Below are 26,205 nucleotides of genomic sequence, written 5' to 3'. Positions count from 1 at the left end.
CAGGTGAAAGTAGTTTTTGGAGTGTTATAAAAGGAGTGTATAACACAAAAAAATCTGGTTAGTGGACAGAACTTTTTTTACATATGTATTATATTTATATGTTCTTTCATAAAAAAATATCATGTAATTAGAATTCCTTCTCGTTTTTTCTAATTTTATATTTTTCCGAAAAATGACAAAAAGTAAACAGTGAGAAATTTTGTAAAAGCAAACAGTGAGACATAGATTTTTTAAAAAGCAAACAGTGAGACATATAAATTTAAAAAAAATTTATTATTTTAGCATGACTTCAATATAATTTCGAAGTGTTTTTTCTTTCATTTTTTTTGGGCTTTTTGTTATTTTTATTTGAAAAAATGGGTTAAAGTAACATAAATTAATTAATTATGTACTTGTCAATTACCTAATTATTTTACATTTTCGTAAATTTATTTTTCATCTAAGAATGTCTCACTGATCGCAACCCTTGCAAACAGTGAGACGTTTTGACTTTTTCTACATTTTAGTCCAATGTGATGCTCTCATTCATTCTTTAACTACAAGATTTTTTGCAACATTAAGATAAAATGTGTCTTAAACTGTCTTCAAAGTTTTGTTAAGCTATCTTGAAAACATTCTAAGATATACAAATTTGAAAAAAAGGTGTCTCACTGTCCGCCACCTTCCCCTATACCTACCTACCTGTCATATGCATACCAATTTGGAAAGTTTTTAATTTTCTCAAAAACGACTCTTACGATTTTTATTAAAAAAAATCAAGCATTATTTTTTTAAATTTACCTTTTACTAAAAAGTTTTTTTCAAAAATCCTTATTAACGGTACCTCATATAGAAATGTTTTTTAAATTTTAATTTGTCTTCCAAACTACGAGTTCAATTATAACGAATTTTTCTATGCAAAAGCATTTCCTAAATATAAATCAAAATTAAAAATTTGAAAAAAATAGTTTTTGTTTTTTTAAAAAAAATTTGAAATTTTTTTTTTGAAAATTCAAATTTTCGAAAAGGGACATTGATTTTTTTTAAATGGCATACCTACCAAATATTAAAATATTTTTTTTTTTTTCAAAAATTATTTACAAAAAATTACTTAAAAAAAACGGCTCTAACGATTTTAAAATTCTTTTTCTAAAAACGCATCTTTATAAAAAATATTAAACTGCATACTTTTTATTCAGCTCCATTTCATTTAAAGAGTTGTTTTTCACATTTGAAGAACGAATTTCAAGTTTTATTTTGTATACATTTACCAAATTTGTATATAAAAAGTATTTAGTTCTAAGAGCAAGTTTGTGCGACCCAGTCGTGCATTTTATTTTTTTCATCATGGTAATAAAGACTTTTTTAAGCAAAAATATGCTGTATTGAAACTTTCAAAACTAATAAAATAAATCACTTTTTGTCGAAAAAAAATCTTATTGTTTTCCTTTTGACTCATTTTCCTTTAATAATAATTTTCTTTTCAAAAACTATTTGCACTAGACTATAAATAATACTGAGCATTAAACATCGAGTACCAGAAACCAGAAGTGCTCTGTAATAAAACTAAGATAGTAAAATAAGTTTTATCAATATGGGTCACTGGGGTGTATACGTAATTTTTTTCTTAAATAAAAATAGCTTTATTATTTTGGTGACAAATCAAAACTAAAACTTGTTGATTTCCAACTATTAAAAAATACTTTAAGTGAAAGAATTTGAACAACTATCCCGCACAGAAAGTAAAATGCTGATAGTAGGAATTTTCCCTAAAACTGCATTTAATCGAAGATCTTAAAGTTTCTAATTGAACAAGTTACCAAATTCTGAAGGGCCTTAATTAAACACATTCTTTTAATGACTTTTAATATCAAATAATCAATAAGAAACTTAAATATTTAAGTTGGACACATTTTGTGACAGTTCACATAAAAGCTTATGAGCTCTTTTCAGCAAAATTCTATGCAACTTGAACCAAAGGAGCAAATACGTGCGACCCAGTTTTGTTTGTTGGAATTTCTCGGGATATAAGTCAATGGTGACCTCAAAGAAATTTGACTGCCTACCGAAGAGAAGCAAGTACGACATACAGGCTGGATAAATTAATGATACAAATGGGCTAGTGTTTAAATTTCGTTCTGAGTTTATTTACACTAGATTATAAAGTGTTACCCAATTAAAAAAAAAAAAAACAAAATACATATGATTAATAAGTTAACTTACCCTTTTAACTTGATGATTCTTTTATCACAGATTGATGGTATTTTTCATTAAAAATTTTCTTTTGTTACATATATTTGTTTTTAGTTTACATAACTAATCCTTCGTTTAGATCTCAATTTTGGTTTTATTTGAAGATTTGATTTCAGTTGCTCTTTATTTTTTGCTGCCCACATACGATAAATCAGCTTATGTTCTGGTGATAACCGACGCCAAATTTCACCAGCCTTTTTTATTGATATTTTCAAATTTAATCTATCATTTCGATATTTTTTCACAAAAATAAAAAAAGGATTTGTTAATTTCTTTTTTACTAAAATTTGTTTCATTTTGACAGAATTGAAAAAAAAAATTAAACTTTTTTCTGTAAAGTAGATTTGTTTTTTTTTTTTCAAAAATCATATTGGGCTATCAAATATTTTTAATTTGGTAAAGGAGCAAACTGCAAACAAAATTAATGAATGTCTTTTGACATATATTCAGAATCTACTTTTAAATCAAAACTTGGTGCCATAAAAGTAATTAAGAAAGCGGAAACTATTAAAATGTGACATTTCTTAAGTCTCATAGGTCCTAAAGTCATCCCATCTTTGATGACAAATTAAAACGAGCAAATTGCTTATCAAAAGTCAAGTATTACAAAACAAACGTAGACAAACAAAGGATACGAAACTTACAAAATCTAATCAGATAAACATTTACCTAAAGAGTACTTACTTACTAACTGGATAACACCATATGGATGTCAAAAGCCACAAGTGGTTTTTGCCTAGAACAGTTTTACGTTAATGCATTTGCATTTCCTTAATTTCCCTCTTTTCAGCAGTGTCATTTGCCATCAGGCAACAAAAACAAAACAAAAAAAAAAAAAAACATGAAACACATTCCATGTATAATCCAGATACCCATTGAGATTTCAAAAAATAATCCATCCATAAGGTTGGATGAACTTTCAAAGTTTAAATGGCTCTTTAACATCCATCGAACACTCACTTCTAATCTTTCGACATTTTGCACATGAAGCCCATCGACGCCAACATCACTGCACGACATCATTACACAGTCGGGCACATGCCCACCTCTTGCCTCCAACTTATCCCCCTTAGTCCCTACAACCATTATATCCTATGTGTAACTTCTATTTTGCCTGCTTGCTGCTGTATAGAGCAAAGACAAATAATTAGGCACTTCTATCGTATAGCTTCGAGACTTGCAAGTCTATATAAATCTAGTACCAAAAATATATATACCAACAACCACATTGCGAGGAAATCGATGAGCAAACGAATCCGCCGGATCGGTTTCTTCACATTTTCATTTGGTTTCCTATGGCTCTGAGGTCTCACCTCTCACTCAGCACCACCATATCATCCTCCAGCGAGTGAATACAATCTTTTATGGGGTTCCGGCAAGGCAACCATATTGTTGTTGAAGTATATTCAATCGTACTATATAGTACCATTTTTCGACACCTCAAACATTCCACCCACTTGTTTTGTGGTGAACATGGAAAAGACGCCTCAATATACCTCAAACTCTGCTTTTCGTCATCCATGGCGTTCTAAAAACAAGCACGCAAACAAGGAATATAATCATAGAAGAGCGCAAATCTAAAAATAGCCTAGCATCCGCCCACCAAAATCATGCCTTTAGACGTCAAGCCATGGTGATGGTGATGCTGGCTGTGTGTGGAAATTATAATCATCATAGGAAAGTATATCTTCCATTCAATTGCTGGATGCTTTGGGTCGTGGCTCTCGTGATGGTATGAGGGTGGTGGATGATGATGATGATGATGATGCTGGTGTTAGGACATATTTCTTCTTCTTCTTCTTTCAAACCGAAGGTTGTTCCTGCTGAGAGAATTGTAGACACGAGTTCATTTTAAGCTTAAAAGCTTCTATTTTATGCGAAAAATAACAACGTAGTATTTTTTTTGTATATGTTTTTACATATTAAATTTTGTTAAAAAAAATATTAATGATTTATTATTCAAAAAGAATTTCGAAACATAGTCATAGTCAGTTTGGTAAGGTCTGTGGGGACTTTGACATATTTCACTTGATTAAACATTAATTTTCTAATCAAAACTAAATCTTTTCGACACATTATTGACAGGATTTTAATTGCCGCTAAGTCGGAATAAAAATGGAGGATTTGCGGAACCATTTATAACAAAAAGTTAGATGGGCTAAATAATTAATAGAGACATGAACCCGAAAAAAATAGTTTCCGTTTTTTGAATTATGTCTGTTAAAAAAAAACAGGGGATCCTTGAATTTACATTATGTAGGAAATCTAGTATGCATAATATATTTCCACTCATTTTGAATTTTTTGAAAAATGCACCTACGACAGGGTTGTTAAAAAAAATCATTTTTTTAATTTGAAAAAAATATCTGTCGCAAATAAAAAATGTTTGCATTAAAAAACATTTTTATTGCAACTGAAAAAATTTGCATTAAAACAAAAAAATTTATTGCAACTGAAAAATGTTGGCTTTAAGGAAAAAATATTAATTGCATAAAAAAAATTTGTGTTAAAAAAAAAAATAAAAAGCTTATTATTTCACCTTTAATATGACGCTTCAATCATAATTCTACGATGCCTACAAAAAAGGTAAGAATTTTTTAAAGCCAACCATGTCAAAATTTCAAACTGAGATTACGGTACTTCCTGGTTTCTACACTAGTGGCTGGTCATCGGCAACACATCTCCACAGGTGTTTTTCAAATTTTATTAATTTAATATTGTGTAACTTGTAGAGCTTATGTGTGATATATCAAATAAAAGGTAATATTATCAGCATGCGTACTCAAGTAGCACAAAAGTCTAAAATACACCAAAATATTTGGAGTATTTTTTGCACTTTCGTGATATGCATTTTGAATATAAAAAATATACCATTTTCTTGTATATAATAAACTCCGCTGGTTAAAAAATTAAACCGATTTTGGTATATAAATAGAGCTAGTGGTATAAAAAATGAACTGGTTTTTGGTGAAAAATTATTCCTTTGAAATTGAAAAATGCACAATAAATCTATGGATAAAATACACCATTTAAATTATTCTGATTTATAATTTGAACCAAAGTTTATTTTTTAACCTTTAATAGTTTGATGAATTAATATTTACACTATTTCTTATGAATTAAATGAAAATAAATTATTCTCTATCACAATACAATTAACTAATGATTAAATATGAATTTGAGTGCCTAATTTAAGAACGAAACAAATTCCATCTACTGATTTTAGATACTACCCCGTCTAAAAATCAAGCGCCTCAAAAATTTCAATGAATTAATGATTTTTGTTTTCGATTTTAAAAATCAGTTTTTCAAAAATAATAATTTTTTTGTTGTTTATACATTTTTTTTAGAAGCGTTCTCTTATTATAATATAAACGAATCGAAAAAAAGTAAGAATGCGGCATAATTAGGCCGATATAGTACTATTATAGTAAAATAATTAATCGCTGTCTTCATTATTTAAATGGCGGCCATGGAAAAATATGACGTCTCCCACTTATGCAGTCTGGTGAATTTTATGTCCACAGGGTGTACTTCCTACACCAAAGAGAGTGTACAAAATATACCGTTTCGGTTCATTTGAGAATCGAATAATTTTATGCACCAATAATGGTGTATTATAAAAACAATTGAATATCGGCGTATTTTTTGCACGGAATCTTAAAAGAAATGTTGAAATTTTGCACAGATAAGATGATGGTATAATTTTTATACCATCTTTTTTGATAAATACACCATTTTATTCAAATTTCTCAATTTTACACCAAAATTAATGAATTTACACCAATTTATACACCAGTGTGCTACTTGAGTATTAGAGTTAAATCAAATTTGTATGTGCTCTTGACCAAAAATATAACGTGTTTAGAAAAAGAACACCTTTTTACCGTTATCTCAGTATTTTGAATTTGAAATTAATTGTACAATTATAGTTTATTCTATTACATGTCTACAATATAAATTTAATTTATCTATCTGTTAAAACAAAAAAGTTAGGATCAATTGATTTTTCCTGTCGCTTTTTTGTTTCATCGTGTTTCAAATCACTACGATACTAAAGAAGTTTTCACTTCAAAAATGAATCGTTTGTTTTGTTAAAATCATGAAATGTTTACTCAACTAAGTACGAAATTACCACAAAAAAACACACCTATAGTTGAGAAATTTGAAATTCTTCGTGACCTTTGTTGAATAACTTAACTTTTGTTGTTCTATTCAGGCTGTATAGGTGGTTTTTGATAATTTACAAATTTGAAGAAAATCGGTCCACCGGTTAAGACTGTTATGTACCTACAGACGCACGGATGGACCATACCCACTTTTTCGGACTTCTCCATCATCGTGCGTAATGTTGGTTTTCATTAAAAGCTCAAATTATTTTTCGTCACGAAACAAAAACTTGCCCTATAGAATAAGTAAAAATAAGAGCCAGGAAAATAGAACTGTAAATGAGCTGCTAAATGAAATGAAATAATTTGCAATGAAAACACTTTTTATACAATTTTCGAATTTATTTCATTTATTTTATAGAAAAAAAAATTTTTCAAAAGAAATCAATTTTGAATTTACATTAGTACATACATGACTTTATAACTAAATTGTTTAATCATTTTAAAGATAGAAAAGTTGTTGTACAGTGTTGCTTAAGTTTATAAATTAGAATTTAAAATATAAAGCAAACTAATTTGCAAATTTTTCAAGTAAGTACTTAATTGAGTTTAACCACAAAAAGTTCATTTATATTATATATAACACGAATTTAAAATAGCAATTAAAATCCTTCAAATTAAAAAAAAAAAAAACATACAACAAATACGAGAGAAAGTTCAAAGCCCACCATTTAAACATTTTACATTGAAATATTTTCTCATTATGAAGAAATTGTAGTACGAGTAATCCTATAATTTATATAAATTATTCATCCTATGGGAATTTTACTCACTATATTCTTGAAACGGTGTGAAAGTTTTTAAATACAAATGGAAAACAACATAAAAGGATCAAGTTTTATCCGTTTTTTGTAATTGTAATATATTATGAATTATTTTTAGATAAATTTAATAATGAATTTAATAGAAATTCAAAGTATAACTTTTGGTTTGAGTAACTTAATTACAACGTTTATGTATTGTTAATTTTCATATTATAATCATATGAGTAAACAATAAATTTTACACCAGAGTATTTAAGTTTTGATCCAGAAAAAATACTATAATATAACCAAATGACTGTAAAAGTCCTTTTAATGCAGTTAATATTTTCAGTTCAACAGGTACATATTTTTCGAAAATTCACTTCCCTTGATGGTACAGGGATTAAATTCGGCATTAATGTTTATCATTTGCAATCAGAACCATGAACCAAGAGAGTGAATATTTTGAGTGAATGGGTGTTTTTTTTTAAGGGAGAAAGAATGTTGTGCAATAAGTATCAAAATATTCCGTTAAGATATCATGGTTAATCATATCATGGGTGAAAGAGTTTTTTTTATTTAACTGAATTTACATAAATGTTGGATTTAAAGGGTGATAGCTATTAGTTTCTTGAGAAAGAATTAAAACGGATAGAGTGTGGGAAATAAAAAAAAGGATTAATATATTGAAAATATTTGTGAATTAAATTAATTGACACTATTGACAGTTTCTTTACAGAAATCTTGAAAAATGAAATCAGTAAAAAACTGTCAATAAATTTGTGTTTAGTAATTAAATCACTAATTTTAACTCTAGGCTAATTTTATTCCACGTAGAAAAATGTTTAAAACTGAAATATCTCAACAACTAATGGACAATATTTGATCTTCATTTCATTGAATGTTGAATACTTAAATATTTTCAAAATAAAAGGTTTTCAGAAATAAAACACAAAAACGTCATTGATTATCTAGTTTCCAGAGGCACCAAAGGCTAGCTGCCAGTTTTGGTCAAAGACACCCTCTATTTTTATTTTAAATTACAAACTTTACTGCTTGTCTGAACTTTATACTTTTTGAAAATTACAGAACCAATTAAAATTACAATGGTTTACAAGGGCTTTGTTGCCGAAACAAAAATATACTTTTCTGAAGGTTTTCGGTGTGCTGAACTCGAATCCGAAGTCAGAAACAACTAATCAGCTGCCGTTTTTGAGATTTTACCGTTAGAAAATGCAAAAAACCGTCTTTTTGAGTTCTTCGGACCTTATTCTTTTGTATAATGAAAATTTTTAGAGAATATTTAGTTACAGTTTCTATAAAAACTATCCATCTTTCGATACCTGTTTAAATCTTTTCAATATCCTTTCCGAGATATCTTAAAATGAAGTAAGTGGGTTTGGCTTCATACATAATAAAGGAGATAATGACGTTATAAAATTTATAAAATAGTAGAAGCAGAGCCCGACTCAGGACAACACGACTTTGTACACCCCAACTCACGACAGCCCGATTCAACCCATAGCCCGGCTCAAGATAGCCCGACTCATCGCAACTCGACTCAGGTAAGAACTCGACCTGAGTCGAGTTGAGATGAGTCGGGTTATCTTGAGTCGGGCTATGGGTTGAATCGGGCTGTCGTGAGTTGGGGTATACAAAGTCGTGTTGTCCTGAGTCGGGCTATACCCTTCCCTTATAAAATATACCAAACCACTGAGGATACCTTGGGCAGTAAAAAAGATATTGGAAAGATTTAAACAGATTTAAAAAGGTGGAAAATAGTTCTTATAAAAACCGTAACTAAATATGCTCTGCTCAAACAATTTTCCTTATATAAAAGAACAAGGCCCGAAATTCTGCATTTTCTAACGGTAATATTTCAAAAACGGGAGCTGATTAATTTTATTTGACTTCGAATTCGAGTTCAGTCAGGGGCGTATTCAGGTTTGCTTCTTACTGGGGGTCATGCCAATTTTTTTTTTTTTCAAAAGTTTTGATAGCAGGCATAAACCTGAAAATGGGCTTTTTGAATTATTAAACATTAAAATTTGTGCGTCTTGCATTTCGAATCGAAAAGTTCCGAATGTAGTTCTAAAAATAACCAAACAAAAACGGTATGAGATTCGTTTAAGTTTAGCGTTAAGCCTTAAAGCCTAGAACGCTGCTGATGTGAAACGAAATTTTTCGTTGGTCTCCACGAGGACAACGAAATGCTTGCGAAATCTGGACCGAAAAATTCTCAAAAATTGCAAAACATAAATGAAAAAAAGCAAACACGCATTGCAGAAAGACATGCAATGACAAAATGAACAACAAAAACAACCAAAAAAACTCAAAATGTCATTTTTCCACACACAATGAATGTCCCCGGCAATTGTTTGTGTGCGAAAAGGAAGTTTAGACTTTCAATTTCGTTGTGCCGAACAGCGTACTACAGACCGAAAAGTTGAACGAAATTTTTGGTTTACCATTTCGTTGTTTCATTTTTGTATGGGATTTTTCGTTTCTTATCAGCAGCGTACTAGGCTTTAATTTTGACCAATTGAGGCTATCCTCTCCTAAAAATAAAATGTACTGTACGAGTACTTCGATTGAATAATTTGCCTTAAAACAACTGTTCATTGTTTTCCGCTAGCCCAGAAAGTTAAAATAAAAATCGTTTTTACTTAATAACAGTTTTAACTTTTGAATTAAAAGTCTTCCTAACCTCAGGCAAACGAATCGCAAAGTTTTGTAAAAAAAATTGCATTGAAAATATAATTTTTTTTAAATTTTGTTTTAAAATTGTATGGGAATTTAAAATACCTCTATTAAAATAGTAAAGACAAAAAAAATAATTTTGGCGATATTTTGGAATTCGTCTGTTTTCCGGTATTAATCAGCGGTTTACAATATAAAAAACATTCAGTTGTATTTATTAGATTAAGCCCTGCTTTTCCAATCGTCAGATAGACTATCAGAAGAATAAATGTCACTATAAAAAAAAACTTTTATTCCAAGGAATAAGCTCTAACTTAGGTTTATCTAACTATTCAAAAAATTAGCCCTAAGTGATATTTAATAATAATATTTAAATTGCCTTAGTTGCTTACATTGCTTCTATAATTGGCTGGCCATTGATGATTAACAAATCGATAGTTGTTTCAAAAAATGCAACAGATCTAGCAAATTTAGTATGTACAAAATACTGTTATATTCTGTAAGCAAACAAAATTCACCAAATTTTATCAGACGAATGTATTGAACTGGAACATTGCAAAAAACTAAAAGATTTGAGAAATGATATCCTTCTTTAACATTTTGCCGATGACGAATTTTATCAACAGAATTGACCTCCACACAGCAAGGCCACAGAAAGCTTCCCCATTTAAAACATATTTTATTCACTTCATCATATAAAAAAATAGAAGATATGGCTGCTTCTTTTATTTGCTGGTAAGCAGTGTCTTGCCCTTAAGATATTATTTTTGTGTACCTACTAGATTCAATTTTTTTTAAAAAGCTAATAAATAAATTTAAAAATATAATACTTATCCGGATTTTGTTTCCATATAAAACTCTACAGCACAGCTCAACTAATATTATCGAACGAATCAAAATAATCATAATCCAGCATAGCGTTCGCTAAAAATATGACCACATCCCCAAAATATGGTAAAATAGTTTGTTTGAATACCAAAATTTTTTTATTTCTTTTAATTTTCGTTCATGTTCTAAAACTTCAACATTTTGAAAATAATCTTACTCAAGAGATTTCAGTATCACATAACAAATTCTTTTTTAAGTTCTGAGTTCTTGGTGGGGGGGGGGGTCATGACGCCGTGACCCCCCCCCTTGTATACGCCGTTGAGTTCAGCACACCGAAAACCTTCAGAAAAGTATATTTTTGTTTCGGCAACAAAAAAAAAGTTTAATTATGTTAACCAGTGTAATTAATGTGGACATTAACACCCTGTACAAAATGTAATAATACACAGATTTTTTTCAGATATAGATACTTATTATCAACTGCCTAAAGATACATCAATAGGATCAACTTAACATATCACAGTACATAAAATCATAGGACAACTCATCATGGACAACCCATCAGTCGTCACAAACGATTGATTAAAACAAATTCATTTTTAAATCATTTTGTTTGAAAGTTCTTTTTGGGAGGAAACACTTTTTAATGGTTGCCCAATACTAGCCATGTAGTACTTAGTTGGGTTGAAACCATATCAATTAGTAAGAAAAAAGGAGTGTTGACGTTAAAAAAATAATGTACAATTAATTAAAATCTACACGTGTTCATAAACATTTAACTATAATTTTGTAGGTTAGTCATATTAGGAAATACTATAATTATTTTATGGTCATTACCTAATGAGCTTATACCTACCAACCTTTAACTTATACAAATATATTTGTAGTACGTGTAAGGACCTTTTCAATCAAATAAACAATATATTCATTCTTTCATAGCAGCAGAATATATAATAATTGAAAGTAGGTACGAGTAAGTACCTAAAAATTCCCATCAAATTATTCATAGTGCGCAACAAGTCAGCACTTTATACAAAAGAGAATAATGACAATCTTCAGGCTTCCTATAACGTCTAGAACTTGTTATAAAAAATTTAAATAAAATATAATAAGGTATCATTTCCATTCCACCATCATAAAAAAACAAAAAAATAAAATCTCTTGGGTATCTTACCTACCTACACATATTTTTCCATTTCTTCCTGAAACTGAAGTTCCTAGTCCATGATTCTCGTATAATATTTGTAAGCTAAAGTGGTCGAATAGATTAATCAGCAACCATAACTGGAGAAAAACCATCTTACAAGCAGCTTGAATCTTCAACACCCACGCTTTTACCCTAAATCATTACATCTTCCACCATATTGCTGCGCACTGTAACGGTGACGTATTTTGTATTTCTTTAAATGGTGCTTAACACAAAATTTTATTTACATTGCTTCGCCAACAGAAAAAATACATATAAAAGCTTTTCAAATCCCCATTGACGTCAGCTTCATGAAAATCAAATCCAGTGAACAAGTTGTCCTACGTCATTCATTCATTAAAAAGGCTCTCCATTCATTCATAGCGCGTTTTGAAAGCGCATACAACAATGTATAAGTTTAAAGGAATAGCAAGAGGGTGTATATTTACCAAAAATACCACATAAGCATTTTTATATATAAACACACTTACACTATCTAACAATTATTATTTACACCCACACACAAAACTTACTATTGCGTAGTTTATTTTGATTTTGAAAAGGAAGAATCTGTATACTCTGTAATAATAATTTCCCCAGGCGATTTTCGTTAACCTTGGTCCTTTTTGATTAAGCGGCAGAAAACTTGGGGAAACTGTTCTAGAATGTTCTAGAACATTTACAAATTTGCGCGTTTACCTGAACCATTGGCGGAAATTTCATTAAAACGAATATTTTTGATACTTCCTTAATGAAGCCATACAAAATTTGTCACTAGTTTGGGCCGGAAAACCCTTTGGCATGGAAAAAGAGCCTTCCATATGGTAGAAAAGTCACATGGCGACCGGGATGGCGGGCTTGGCGACCGGCGCGTTTCTACTATCATTTTACAAATACTAACAAAACTATACTTTATGAGTGTATTTGTGAGTGGGAGAGGAGTGAAAGAGTTTGAGTCAAAATTTATTATTTTTTTTTTTTCATGAGGATTAGCGTAATTCTATATCCTCATTCCACGTTGGTTTCTGAATATCCTTTTTTTTAATCCTTGCTCACATCATGAAGTTTGATTGTAATTATTATTCAGTAATTATAGTTTCAGGACACAAAAAGGATATTGTGAATGAATAACAGGGTGAGGTTAGATTTTCTTTTTTTTTGTTGAAGAAGAAGAAGCAGAGCCTGGCGCCAGATGAAATCAATGACTGCTTCATTTCCTGTTGTTGATGGCGATGGTGCTGCTACGTTGTTTGACGTTTGACTTTTCATCAGAGAGCTAGTCGAGTTGAGTGTTGGGGTAGTCCTTAATATTTTCGCCCACGAATTTTTTATTCGCCCACGTTTTTACTCAATATGTACTGCATAGCAATATGAATAAAAAAAAATTGTGTTCTTTTTTTAGAATTTGCGACAAGGGTAAGGGTAGAAATTTGAGTGGTTTGAGGGTTTTTTTTTTAATAGGTATTTACTTTCACATATTTTTTTGTTTTAATGGCATTTTATTGATAAGATGTTTTATTATTGTAGACATTACACCACATTGACAAAACAATTTGGTTTCGTTTTGTTTTTTTTATATATTTTTTTTTTTATTTTGTAGCAGCAATTTTATCAACATTGATAGGGAGGAATATAATGTGCATAGCAACTGATATAAAAGTATCTTTGGGTAGAGGGAACATTTTTCATAACCTCAATTTGAGAAGGAAGCCACCAGAAAAAGATAACATATGGAGGTGTTTTATTTCCATTTAGGTTCAATTAAGATGTTTTTTCGCGACATCATATTGTTCAACATTGGTATTTTAGGTTGATTTTGTATTAAAAATAAATAAATTCTTGTTATTGTGGAAAAATTATTTTCTAAAAGAAAGTCTCTAGATGTTATTTTAAATATTTATAAATCTTAGAAAGGCAATATTGTTGATTTTTTTTTTTTAATTAATAGCTTTTTAGTCTTTTTCCGTTTTTTTTTTTTATGCTGCTCTAGTCAACTATAAGTTCTATATATGTTCAATTTAAAAATATTTTCTGATATAAATTGTATGAAAACATTTGTTGAAATAAAAAGAACTGCCATATAAACTAGGCTAATAAATTTATGTTCACTGTGTCGTATACGTGTTTTTTTTTACTAAATGAAAAATGTAAAAAATTGGCTTTGACTTGCATTAAGTAATTGAAAATTTCGGTAATTATAATGTTTTAGAAGAAATGGAGACAGATTAAGCAAAACAAATTCCCGGTAGTTACTATCAAAAAGTTTGTATTAGTTCACACGTTCACAGTCACAATGATAATAAAATATGGAAAAAAAGGAAAGAGGTAAGGACAAAATTGCCTTATGTTTTTAATTTTTTTTAATTTTTCTAAACTGTCTCAGTTAAAATTCCCGTTGAAAACTCACAAAATGTTTATTATAAAAACAAACAAAAAAATAACTTACTGTTTTAATTGCACAAGTTACTAATATGGATAAATAAACATACCTGAAAATAAAAAAAAAATAAATATATTAATACTATTCTGTTTCCAGATAAATGAAACAATTATTTGAAAAAATATATTTTTAATATAAATTGATAACATTGAATTTTTGGTCACTTGCAGTAGCAATGCAAACATACTGAAAATCATTCTTCCAAATGCTACAGTTTTGAGTCTAGAAACAATGTTTATTAGAAACCTTTTATATGAAACAAAAAACTGGATAGAATTTGTTTTGTAAAGATCAATTATCAGATTTGTTTTCACATATTGTGAAGAACTTGCAACACGTCAACAACAGTTTGGTTAATATTCTTTACAAACTAAGTTAAATCCATTTTTAATTCACCTTGAAAAATTTATAAAATTTACTTATCTCCTCTTCAAAATAACGATTCAACGTCGATTTTACGTCTAAGCTCTTTCCATCCATAGGAGGTGGAAATTATTTAGTTTCAAATTTAAATTTTTGTATTGGAAATTATAATTGAAAAACATTCATGTTTATGGCGTTTTTGTTTTTAGGGATTTAAAAGTTAAATCTTTCTATGTTTTCAAAAAAGATCTTTAAGAAAGTAGAATCTAAGAACTTTGTCCTGAAAAATAAGTATTCCAACCGGTGATAATCTCTTAAAGGCATCCCTCTACCGAAATGAAGTTTACAAAAAATTTGACTATTCCGAACAAGGTCAACCCTAAAAACATCTCTTGATTAAGGTTGAATTCCAACCACTATAGCAATAGCACTAATAGAATTCCTACTCGAACTTTTTAGAAAAAAACAAAATAGTTACGAAATTCTAGCTTTTAAGATGCAATAACCAACAGTAATAATTGGGATCGGGTCAAAATTCTGGCTTCAAAATTCTGCTTTTTTAACGAAAATTCTGTTTTTTCAAAATTCTGCTTTTTTTCTATTCTGCTTTTCAAAATTCTGCTTTTTAAAATTCTGCCAGCATTATACTTGAACAAAAAAAATTCTGCCAATTCTGTTTTTTTTTTTTATAGCATATGCGCTGACTAAAGAAAAATACACCTCATCAATGTAATTCAACATTGATACTTTCCTAAATTTTTTCTTTTAAGTGTCGCAAATATTTTTTAAAATGCATAGATTGATTTTCTGTCAAATACAAGATATTCCTTTTCTTATTAAAATTTTTGAATATTCATCTTTATTTGATAAATTTAAAAATTTTAAATTATTTTCGGAAATGTTTAGTATTAAAAACCTTTTCTTAATATTTTCAAATCTATTCATTTATAAAACAAAAATTAAGATGCATTCAAGGAATTTTTTTTTTTTTTTTTTTTTTTTGACGGGAGGAAATCTTCAAAAGACAATTGGCAGTATTCGACACCAAGTAGTGTGGGACTCTTAACCACTAAAACCACCTCTTTATCAGGACCAATCTTGAGAGATCGACATCAGATTTTTCTTTCTTAACTTTGTAAAATCACTTTGGGGGAAGTTTAAACTTTTAATACTTTCCCATGTTTTTTTAGACCATAAGCTCATGAGGCTTGGTTCTTCTTAATCTCCGAACATGGTTTCTTGTTTTCAAGACGGGCACCATTTCAGAATTGGTATGACTTTGCAGTCTCTGATTATGCGATACAGCGTATTTTTTTACAACTTCTGTAACCGTTTCTATTTGTAGGTCACGATGTAGATCGCTATTTCTTATGTACCAAGGTGCATTAACTATACCACGAAGGACTTTGTTTTGGAATTTTTGGATGATTTCGGTATTTGTTTTCTTTGTACAGCCCCATAATTGGATACCATAGGTCCAAACAGGCTTTAGTAGTTGATTATACAGCATTATTTTGTTTTGGGTTCATAAATCAGAGTTGTTACCAAGTAACCAGTACATTTTTCTATATTTCAAGTTTAGTTCTTCTCTTTTCTTTTTGATGTGCTCTTTCCACTTTAGCTTTGCATCCAAAGTCATTCCAAGGTATTTGGCCGCATTCAAGGAATGACAAATTATTTAAGTAAGTAATCAAATAAGCAGATAATTTTTCAAGAAGATGATTTTACTGATTTTTGCAAAAAATTAAAAAAGGGTTTGGAAAATGTTAAAAAGCGCGCGCTTTTTTTTTGAAAAGCAGAATTTTGTAAAGCAGAATTTTGTCAAAAGAATTTTGACCCCAACCCGTAATAATTTTATCAATATCTTTGTCTTCTTAAAAAAAAAAAAAAAAACCTTTTTGGTAGGTTCTTTCAATGAACTACGAAATAAAGGTCTTGTTTTTATTAGCTAATTTTTTTCATCCAGCTTATTTTCGTTTTTGTTTGTAATTAATTAATTTTTTTATTAATTTTTTGTAAAAACATTTTTTTTTGTAGGTCTAACAAACACTATTATTTACTAACCTCTATAAGCGAAGGCTACAGGCTCACAAATAAAGGAAATATTAATTATATTTTTTAACAAAAAAAAATCAGTTATATCTTTCCATTTACTGAAAACTACTTTGTCCACTGTGGCGTATACGTAACTTTTTTTGTGTGGGTTTATTTATTTAATTATGGAGAAGTTCAAAGTGGTTTTCATCATGTGTCTGTCTGTGTATCTGTATATGAGCTAGACCCTAAACAGATGAACGGATTTGTTTGAAATTAAGTACAGATGATTTTGATGTACCTAATTTCAAAAAAGTTTTTGAAAATATTTTTTGAAGTAAGGTCGATGGATTTTTTTTTTAAACTACATCAAATCATCTTTGAAATGAGTTAGAAGTTTGTGCACTTACGATAATGTAAAATGTAGTAAAAGTTTTGAGATAAATTGAAACTTTGGAATCATATCTTTTTTGCATTTCACTTAACAATAAATGATATAACAATGTCTGACATAATTCGATCATCATTTTGACCATTTTAAAAGCATAATTTTACTTAAGGAACAATAGTCACATCATTATACCTAATAACTCTTCGAAAATGAGTGGTAAAGTGATAAAGTTTAACATGAAAATGTCATATTTTATGAGAATAAGAAAAGAAAAAAGTACCTACATTAATAAATTTTGGGTTGAATGATTTTACGTGAGGGTCCCACACAACTTTGTGTCGGAAAACAATCAAGTTTCTTGTAAATATAAATCATTTAAAAAAAATCAAAACAATGACATTTGAATTCATACAGTCTATTATATGGCAGCATAAATATATTCGTGTGACGGAAATTTTATGTGGCTTTCTACCAACCACAGTAAGATTTCCAAGTCGAATGTGTTCCAAGAATAAGACAACCACTTTTGACTATAGAAATTGGAGCGTGTGATAAATAAGAAATGAAGATGACGCGACACATATTAAATTCTGATAAGAACCATATTCAATCCAACTAAAATAGATCTGATCCTTTCTGATTTTCAACAATTACAAAAATTTAATTTCTCCAATTTTCTTCACTCGCTTGTCTTTTCTTGAAAATAAATTTTATTATTAAAATTTAGAGCTTCAAGTTAAAGTGTAAATTGACGACTTAAATACAAAAAATTACCCACAACAAATGTCAACCCAAAACGATTCAAATTGAAGGTCCACAACTTTGTTCTGCTCTAAAATATGTGTTTTTTTAATTAAAATGCATTTAGGTAAGCTTAAAAGCCATACAATTTTAAATAAAAAAAATATTAAAAGAAAACACACGACTTGTACTTAGAGACAAATTGTCATAATAAAAAAAAAATCCAGTTCCCCAGATCCAACAACTTCTTAAAGCAACATTGTATTTATAAAAAAAATAAATACTCGTTTACCTACATTATAAAAAAAAAATAATATTATAAGCTGATGGAGGAATTTTTTTATTTTAACTGTTTCCATTTTACACCAATCTTAACCATCGATACATCCGTTCAATCAAACTGGAATAGCGCATTCAACATCACAGACTCTTGACGACAAGCTTTCAAGAATATTTAATCATATTCATACCGTTATATGAGAGTTACTTAATCAAAAACTGCATCAGAATAGTATCGGTTTTCTTTAATTGCCTAATTTACATTAAGATATACCTTTTCTTGTTTTTTTTTTTGTTTTTTGGTGTTAACTTAGCTTGAACACTCTCTGACAGTTTTTTTTTTTTATGATTTCGAAATTCAAAGAACTTAGCTGATGGAGCTGTTGAAATGTTGAACGCACGCCACTTGGGCGCTTATAAGTTGTGCGATCGTGATACTCTCAGATCGGATTGCAAAGTTTCAAAATTCCCACTTTACGCAAATAATGCAAAAAGGTGTAACGCATATAAGTTTTTACAGATCAACGCTCATTGAAATTTATGCTAAGCCAACCACCGCAAAGCAACGCGAGGGTTCTGCACACTGCCACCATTTTTTATCATCAGTGCTGCCACTGTGACTCTGTGAGCCACTACCACCAGCCATCAAAATCAGAAGGTGCGCTTGTCAAATCAAACCTAAAAGTCCGACTTGTCATGTGACCTGTAGCTGTCATTCTGAGGCGTCGGTCGTCGTTGTCGTTTATAAACAAATGACAATCAACAACAAACGTTGATGTTGTTGTTGTTGCTAGCTTGAGTTTCTGGTTGGATTGGATGCGGACCGATTAAGCCAGTTAACTATCACTCTTGTTGCTGTTGCTATTGCTGCTGCTGCAATCCCAAATACACACAAGAGTATAAAAAAAAAAACAACAAATCGAATTCGAGTTCGTGTTGCTGGCCTCAGTGGTATGCTCTTGGTATGGTTCTGGTGCAGTGGGAGCTGCTGAGCTCCAGCTTTAGCAGCTTCAGCGAGTCGGGTCTATGGCAATCGCGCGCATTCAATTTTGAAAGCACGGCATGCCTCTCTATGTCTATATGCATGCGCCTAACTGGTAAGATTGGTTTTTTTGTTTCAAGGACTTTCGGTGGACATTCACTTTTGGGTCTGCTATTAAAAATATAACCTGAGCTATGAAATACAAATAAGAAAAAAAAAAAAAAAATTAGAAAGAGAGAATAAAAAGCAGAATAGATTGCATAAAGTTGCTTTGGAACTATCGCTTTGCGTTTGTGCATCAGAAGCACCACCATTTCATGCATCCACCAGCATCCAGCAGGGAGCGATTGTTGTTTTTTTTGTAGTTCTTCTTCTTTTTTTTTTGAAGACAGCTGATTCTTTGGATGTGAAGATGCCTTTTGGATAAGATACTTGGATGCACTTTTGTATGTCGTTTGCATTTGAAGCTTGTTTTGTTAGATACTTTGATGGTGTCGTCGTTGTCATCTGGAGTGAATGTATCTTGTAGGCATCTTTTGCCTATATGCTCACTACTTGTTGCAAATAATAAGACATTTTTGTATTTTTAGTATCAACTTTGACAAAAAGACTTTTAAAAAAATTGAGAGTGGAGTTATGGTTTGGGGGTTTGGGTGGGGTGGGTTTTGTTTTATTTTTTTTTTTTAATACAAGGTTCTTCTTTGTCAGCATCAAACTTGTCTTTTAATCAACCAACACACACACACACATATATAGAATTTTTTTTATTATGACTACATATCAGAGTGTTTTTTTTTTTTATTACCATGGTAACTTGAATTGCTGTTAATTGATCCAGATGAAATAATTTGATCGCTGTTGGCCTTAAAGTTCTTGTTTGGACGGCATCGATCGGCATGCCAATTCAAATTGATATAGCTTTAATCGGTTTAGTGGATTGGAAAATTGCAGTTCATATTATAAATTATGTGTAACACGTTTTAAATATTATGGTAATTGTATTTCAAAACAGGGTTCGTCTTAATTTTTTATCAAAGATTTAAGTTTTTAAAAACCTTGAAGTTGAATTTGAACTAAGTTTGGATAGAAACTGTTTTGTGACCTTAATATCTGATCATTCATTTGATATTAAAAAAATCATAACATGTTTTTTTTTAACAATTAAAAGTATTTTTTATGTTCAAAATATTATTCTATTCAGAACTCAAGTATTCTTAAGAATTTAAAGAACCTTTAAAAAAACCGTTAAGCGTTCTAAACAGTGTAGGTAAGTTATATTCCAGGTCTTAACAACATGAACTTTAAACAAAACAAAAACAAAGACTAACCTGCAATTCAAAAAAGACTCAAAATCAAAACACAGAATTTTGTTTGTGAGTGCAGAGACATTACCGTTTCTATTGAGATTAAAAACATATCGCGAAATTGTGTGCAAACTGCTAGCTTTCTGAAAGATTTGGTATCATATTTAGGAAAAATTGTATGACCGTTTATGATTGGTAAATTTTTTATTTTGACTTGTCTTAGCTTCGTTTTTAGTTTGAGTTTTTTTTTAGTATATTAAGACTACACTTGTTCAACACCTACCTACCTACCATATTAACTAAATTAAATTCTTTAAGGGTTGAAAACAATTCATGAAGTACGCCACACCATATAACAAGTTATGCATTCGTTCAAAAAAAAAAAGTTCAGAAACAATTTTAAATGACATTACGATGATAGAGAATACCGAAAAAGTGGATCCTGGAAGTCCGTCTTTCTGTCTGTATAAGGAGCTACAGCATAAACGGATGGACTGGTTGACTTCAAACTTGGTATGTAGCATTTTTTGGAGACTCTTCGGAGGGGTTTTTGGAATTAACTTTTTTGGACCAAAAATAACGGTACCTGTCATATACTAATTTCGGAAAAGTTTAATTTTCTTTCAACGGAAAACAGTGATTTTTGTTGAAATTTTGGTTTGAAATGTTTTTTAGTGATTTCTACAATTTTATTTTAAAACTTTTTTTTCAAAAAATTATTTTTTTAAAAAACGGCTCTAACGATTTTGAAATTTTTTTTTTCTTAAAATGTATCTTAATACTTGTTTTGGAGGGCAATTCGATTTCAGATGTTGTTTTATTGCTTTGAAATTTTTTTTTTTTTTAAGTGAAAACTTCTTTAGTATCGTAGTGATTTGAAACAAGAAGAAACGAAAAATCAATTGATCATAACTTTTTTGTTTTAATAGATAGATGAATGAATTTATACTGTATATAGGTAATTAAATAAATGATAATTGTGCAAAATTTTAATAAATTTCAAATTCAAAATTCTGATATATTGGTGAAAAGATGTTCTTTTTCTAAACACGTTATATCTTTTGATCTAGATCACATAACAAATTTATTTAACTTTAATATGCATGCTGATAATATTACCTTTCATTTAATATATAACACATAACGGTACGTGTTCTACAAGTTATATAATCTTTAATTGAAAAACTGGAAAAATACCTCAAAACACCTGTGGAGATGTGTTGCCGATGACCAGCCACCAGTGTAGGAAGTTTGAAATTTCGACATTCTTACTTTTTTTGTAGGCATGGTAGAAATATGATTGAAGCGTCATATAAAAGGTGAAATAATAATGATATAAAATTTATTATAGGTTGTTATTTAAAAAATGGATTTAATGGCGTTAGAAGAGAAAAGAGATTGATTGTTTTGCTTTTTTAATGAAAACTAATTGGGTTAAAAAAATTCTAGTTCTTTTTGTAGATGTTGTATAGACATGGTCGATATAAATATTTAGAGCTGAAACAATAAGCTTTCAGATGGTATAAAATTTATTGTAGGTTGTCATATAAAAAAAGTGATGGAATAAAAAAAAGTTATATTTTTTCGGTTTTTTTTTTTTGCAAGAAAAATAATTTTTAAGGTTTCACTTTGTGAATTGCACACATAATTTTTTTATATTGTACCTACATTCACCCAATTTCTATATAAAAAGTCTTACAAATTTAAGCAACTTGAACTCCAAGAGCAAGTTGGTGCGACCCAGTCGTGCATTTTATTTTTTTTATCAAAGATATGAAGTTTTGTATGAAATAACCTTATTTTTTGTTTTGCATTCAAAAAAAATGATTTAGTACATTTATCTGCTATAATTCAAATTAATACATCTTTGATTTTTTTTTATTTTGTCTTTACTGATATTCCCGTTATTTGTTATACTCTTTTTGTGCACGATTGGCTTTTACCAAAAATTCACCCACAATGCAATTTATTTTTATATACAACTCGATTGATGATCAGACAATGATTTTAATTTTAATAAAATTAATCTGTTAAAGTTGCAACATTTGTTTACTAATTTTGACTGAACAAAGGTTCAAAAATTAATAATGTCAATGTTTGTGTTTTAAACTTTGTATTTATTTTTGTAATCCTGTTAAAAGAAAGAAAGCTTACCTACACCCCATCTATCAACTGCTTAAATATAAATGTAAGGGTTCTACGAAACCTACAAAATTATTTTTGTAAAAACGGAACAAATAAAATCTTTGCCGCCGGGTACAAAGGGGTTAAGTCATAATTGATAGTTTGCCTGAAAATGTGAAGTTGAGCTAATCGATGAACTTTTGAGCATTGATCCTCTTATTTTTATAGAAAAGAGTTGTTCTAAATTTATGTTTTTGATACCAAATAAAAGAGAAAAAAGAGGTTATTCTTTTCATCGAAACCCGGAAAGTGCAATTTTGTGACTTAACCCCTTTGTACCCGGCGGCAAAGAAATAACAACGGAGTTATACTGTTATATTGTTTTTTATTTAGGATTAAGTGTGGAAAAATGACGAAAAATTAAATAAAATGAAAAATTTGCCCAATTTCGGGATCTCATTCGGGATTTTGGGTTCTCGGGATTCAGGGTTTTTGGGATTTTGGGTTCGCGGGATTTTGAACTTTTGCGATTTTGGGTTTTCGGGATTTTGGTTTTCGGGATTATGACCCCAACCCATTTTCAACTTCATGCAACTTCAACAAGTTTGCTAACCACGTAATTATAAATCTGCAAATATGCTAATCTAAGTAAAGCATTTGCAGAATATGCTACTCAATTAAGTTAGAGAAATACGATATTTCTGAGGTGATTCTTGGTTGATTAAATCATATTTGAATAAAATTTCAAAATTTTGTACGGCTTAACAAACTTTATGACTATTTATTTTTGTTAATACATGACATCGATAGAATTGTTTAATATTGCAAAATATATGGTTTGGGACTGCATTGTATTGCATTTTATTGTTGCTGAAATTATTAACATTTTTAAAAATAATGAAATTATTAACATGACTGCAATATGATGATTTATTCCTGGAGTGGAACCCCTGTTTTCATCTTGCTACTTTATAAAAGAATACAATGTTGAAAAAGTTGAATACCTACGTTAAATAAATAAATTTAACTTTTAAAATTACCAATAATTCTTAATTCAAATAATATAAAATTAAAAAAAAATGTATTTAAAATTTTTGTAAGCTAAAATATTACAATATTTTAATCTATTTTTTCCTCTTCTAGAATGCGTTGAAAAATCACATTTTCAAGGAGTATAGGTTAGGTACCCGTTCCATAAGTATAAGTAGGTACTTATATTTTTGCAAAAGGCATGATAAATGAAAGGTTGCTTAGTTTATAATATCGAATAGAATTATATATATATGAGACCAGAAAGCCGGTCTTGAAAGGCAATAGTCCATATAAGTTAATCCGATTAAATTCAATTCTAGCCATTAAGCCAATGGCAAGTGGCCATTGGTCTGCTTTCAAAAATGCGCTCAATGTCTTATTGCAGTGCCGCACCCAAAGTGTCTCTTATATTCTGTCCGTTCTTTTTGCAAAAGTTTTTTTTTTCATTTTTTTCTATTTTTTTACCTTTCAATACCACGCACCAAGTTGAGAACTCTGTGTAACCACTTTTGATCTTTTAAAGATCGAATCTAGTATATGTCTATATGTATAAATAAATTGACAACGCCCTGATCATAAAATTAAAAAAAAAAAAAAAGTTAAAATGTAAAATAAATTTGATACCCTGATGGCTACCACATTTCAATAAATTCAACTTCGAATAACAAATCTGGTCCTAATGGCCTCTAATTTGCAGTTAATTCCAAAGCAAAGCAAAGAATTAGTGTCGATTTGGCTTTGAGAGAGGTTTTTTGAATAAAAATTAAAATTAAAATTGGTTCATCGTTGTCGTTGGTGTCGAAAGTGCATAAAAACAATGCGCATGCGCAATAGATTCGAGCTACCTCTCTGAGTTGAATTGAATTGAATTGAAGTAGCGTAAACTGATCGCTTAGCAATTTCTTAACAAGGTAATTAATACAATAACCGCCTCTGGGTTACTAGGCAAGTAAGTGCTGCACGCGTCCGTCCACATCCGCAACACCAGCTAGCTAACAGCCATCAACAGCAACAGTGTAGCACCGCATACCGCGGACTTAGTGACTGAGACCACGCGCGCGAAAATGTTGTTTTATTTCTGTTTTAGGTTTAAGTCCATACTAACATCTTGATAAAAATAAGTTTTATATAATATAGGGTACGTGCTTAAAGTGTACTGTATACTGAACACGATTACCACACCTTTTATGATATAGACTCACCTCTAACGGCTGAGAGCGGGGGATATGGAACTGACCATCAAGAACCAAGCGTCGTCGTTGTCGTCGTCAGCAGTAATAGCAACAGCAGCAGCTGCACTTTGCTGAAAGGGATGTTGAATTGAAAAAAAAAAAAAAACAAAAATAATATTGAAAGTGTTGTACAGGTCGGACGGCCTTGCCGAAGGCAGTCTTTAAGCCCCATTTAATGGAACAGCGATATGCGGGCATTATAGTAGAACAAATCAATGCAAGTGTGTGACGGTGGTGCGCACTTGTTTTATTACACTTAGCTGGCCATAAAGAACCTGTGTGTGATTTTGTGGTTGGTTGTTGTTAACTTAGAAGTTAGCAGTAATAGGCATTTCAAATGCGAGAACTGAAATCTATGGACAGCAATGTTACCTTGCTAAATCAATCATTCTGCACTGAAAGGTTTTCGTATTACCTATTTTTGTTTTTAATTTTTTGTATGGTAAAAGGTTTTTTGGTGACCAAGGCTGTTTTTTTTTCTTAGAATTTTCTTGTATAGAATGCATTTTTGAAAGATTTAATTAAATTATAAAGAAATCATTTTTACGAAGAAATCAGTTAATACGCAGAAGATAAGCTAAAGATCTTTGAAGAAACAGGTTAAATAGCCATAGATAAAACATTCTTTCTACATATAAAAACACTCTAAAAATGACTTACATGATTTATTCAATAGTATTTGTAGTAAGAAGAAACATACCTGAAAATTAAAAAAAAAAAATTAATATAAAATTGAAAGGTAAGAAGAAATATTTGTTTGTTTAAATTGTTTAAGTGAGAAAACACGAAAGTTATATTTAAATTATGGTTGCTTTGAAGATAATGCATACAAATTCATAAATGGAAATCTACTAAGCGAAATTTAAAATACATAAGTTATTCAATCAAATCAGCCCGATTGGCGTCCTTTTTACCAGCCGGACCTATCGCAAAATTAAAAAAAATATAGGGGAAGTGGGGGCAAGACTGCCTATGGGGGCAAGACGGTTTTCGCACTATGTGCCCTTTGGTACGATCGATCACGTCTGTAAGTTTTAGCAATTTCGGTTAAGACACCGAAGAGTTAGGGTAAATTTTGTGATTTTTCATCAAATTGTTATCGTTCATGTGAAAAGTCAGTTGTATTTTTGACACTGAAATAATTAAAATTTTTAACTTTTCTTTTTTTTTATAATAGAAAGTGAATATTGAAACGTATTTTCTGGGAAAGAAGGAGTCATAAAGATAAATTAAAAAAAAAAAAAATAATACAGAACATCAAAAATATGATATGACTGGGGCAAGACCGCCCATGGGCGAAATTGGAAGCTCTGGTAGCTTAAATAAAGTGAAAAAAGAAGTTCACCGTTAAATCTTCCAAAAAGCTAAGCAATAGGCGCCAAACAATACTGTAATTGATGATTCTGATGAAGAGTACTTTAAAAA

At 29.9% G+C, this 26,205-nt stretch overlaps 1 protein-coding gene across 3 annotated transcripts in view; it reads right to left on the bottom strand.

The window, feature by feature from the left end:
* LOC129906615 (terminal nucleotidyltransferase 5C) overlaps positions 1-26,205 on the bottom strand; it is a 169,269-nt gene that overhangs the window by 75,150 nt on the left and 67,914 nt on the right. Inside the window, exon 1 of one of the 3 annotated variants that reach the window (XM_055982431.1) lies at positions 2,203-2,320. The exons of 1 other annotated variant lie outside the window; for it this stretch is intronic. The gene's annotated coding sequence lies outside the window, so the exon portion shown is untranslated. Of the gene's footprint in view, positions 1-2,202; positions 2,321-26,205 lie in introns of those variants that run through there. One more of the 3 variants, XM_055982430.1, reaches the window with a different exon arrangement.

Source organism: Episyrphus balteatus, chromosome 1 (genome assembly GCF_945859705.1).
Source record: "Episyrphus balteatus chromosome 1, idEpiBalt1.1, whole genome shotgun sequence".
NCBI classification, from domain to species: Eukaryota; Metazoa; Arthropoda; class Insecta; order Diptera; family Syrphidae; genus Episyrphus; species Episyrphus balteatus.
This window is presented reverse-complemented; position numbering and strand designations above follow the sequence as displayed.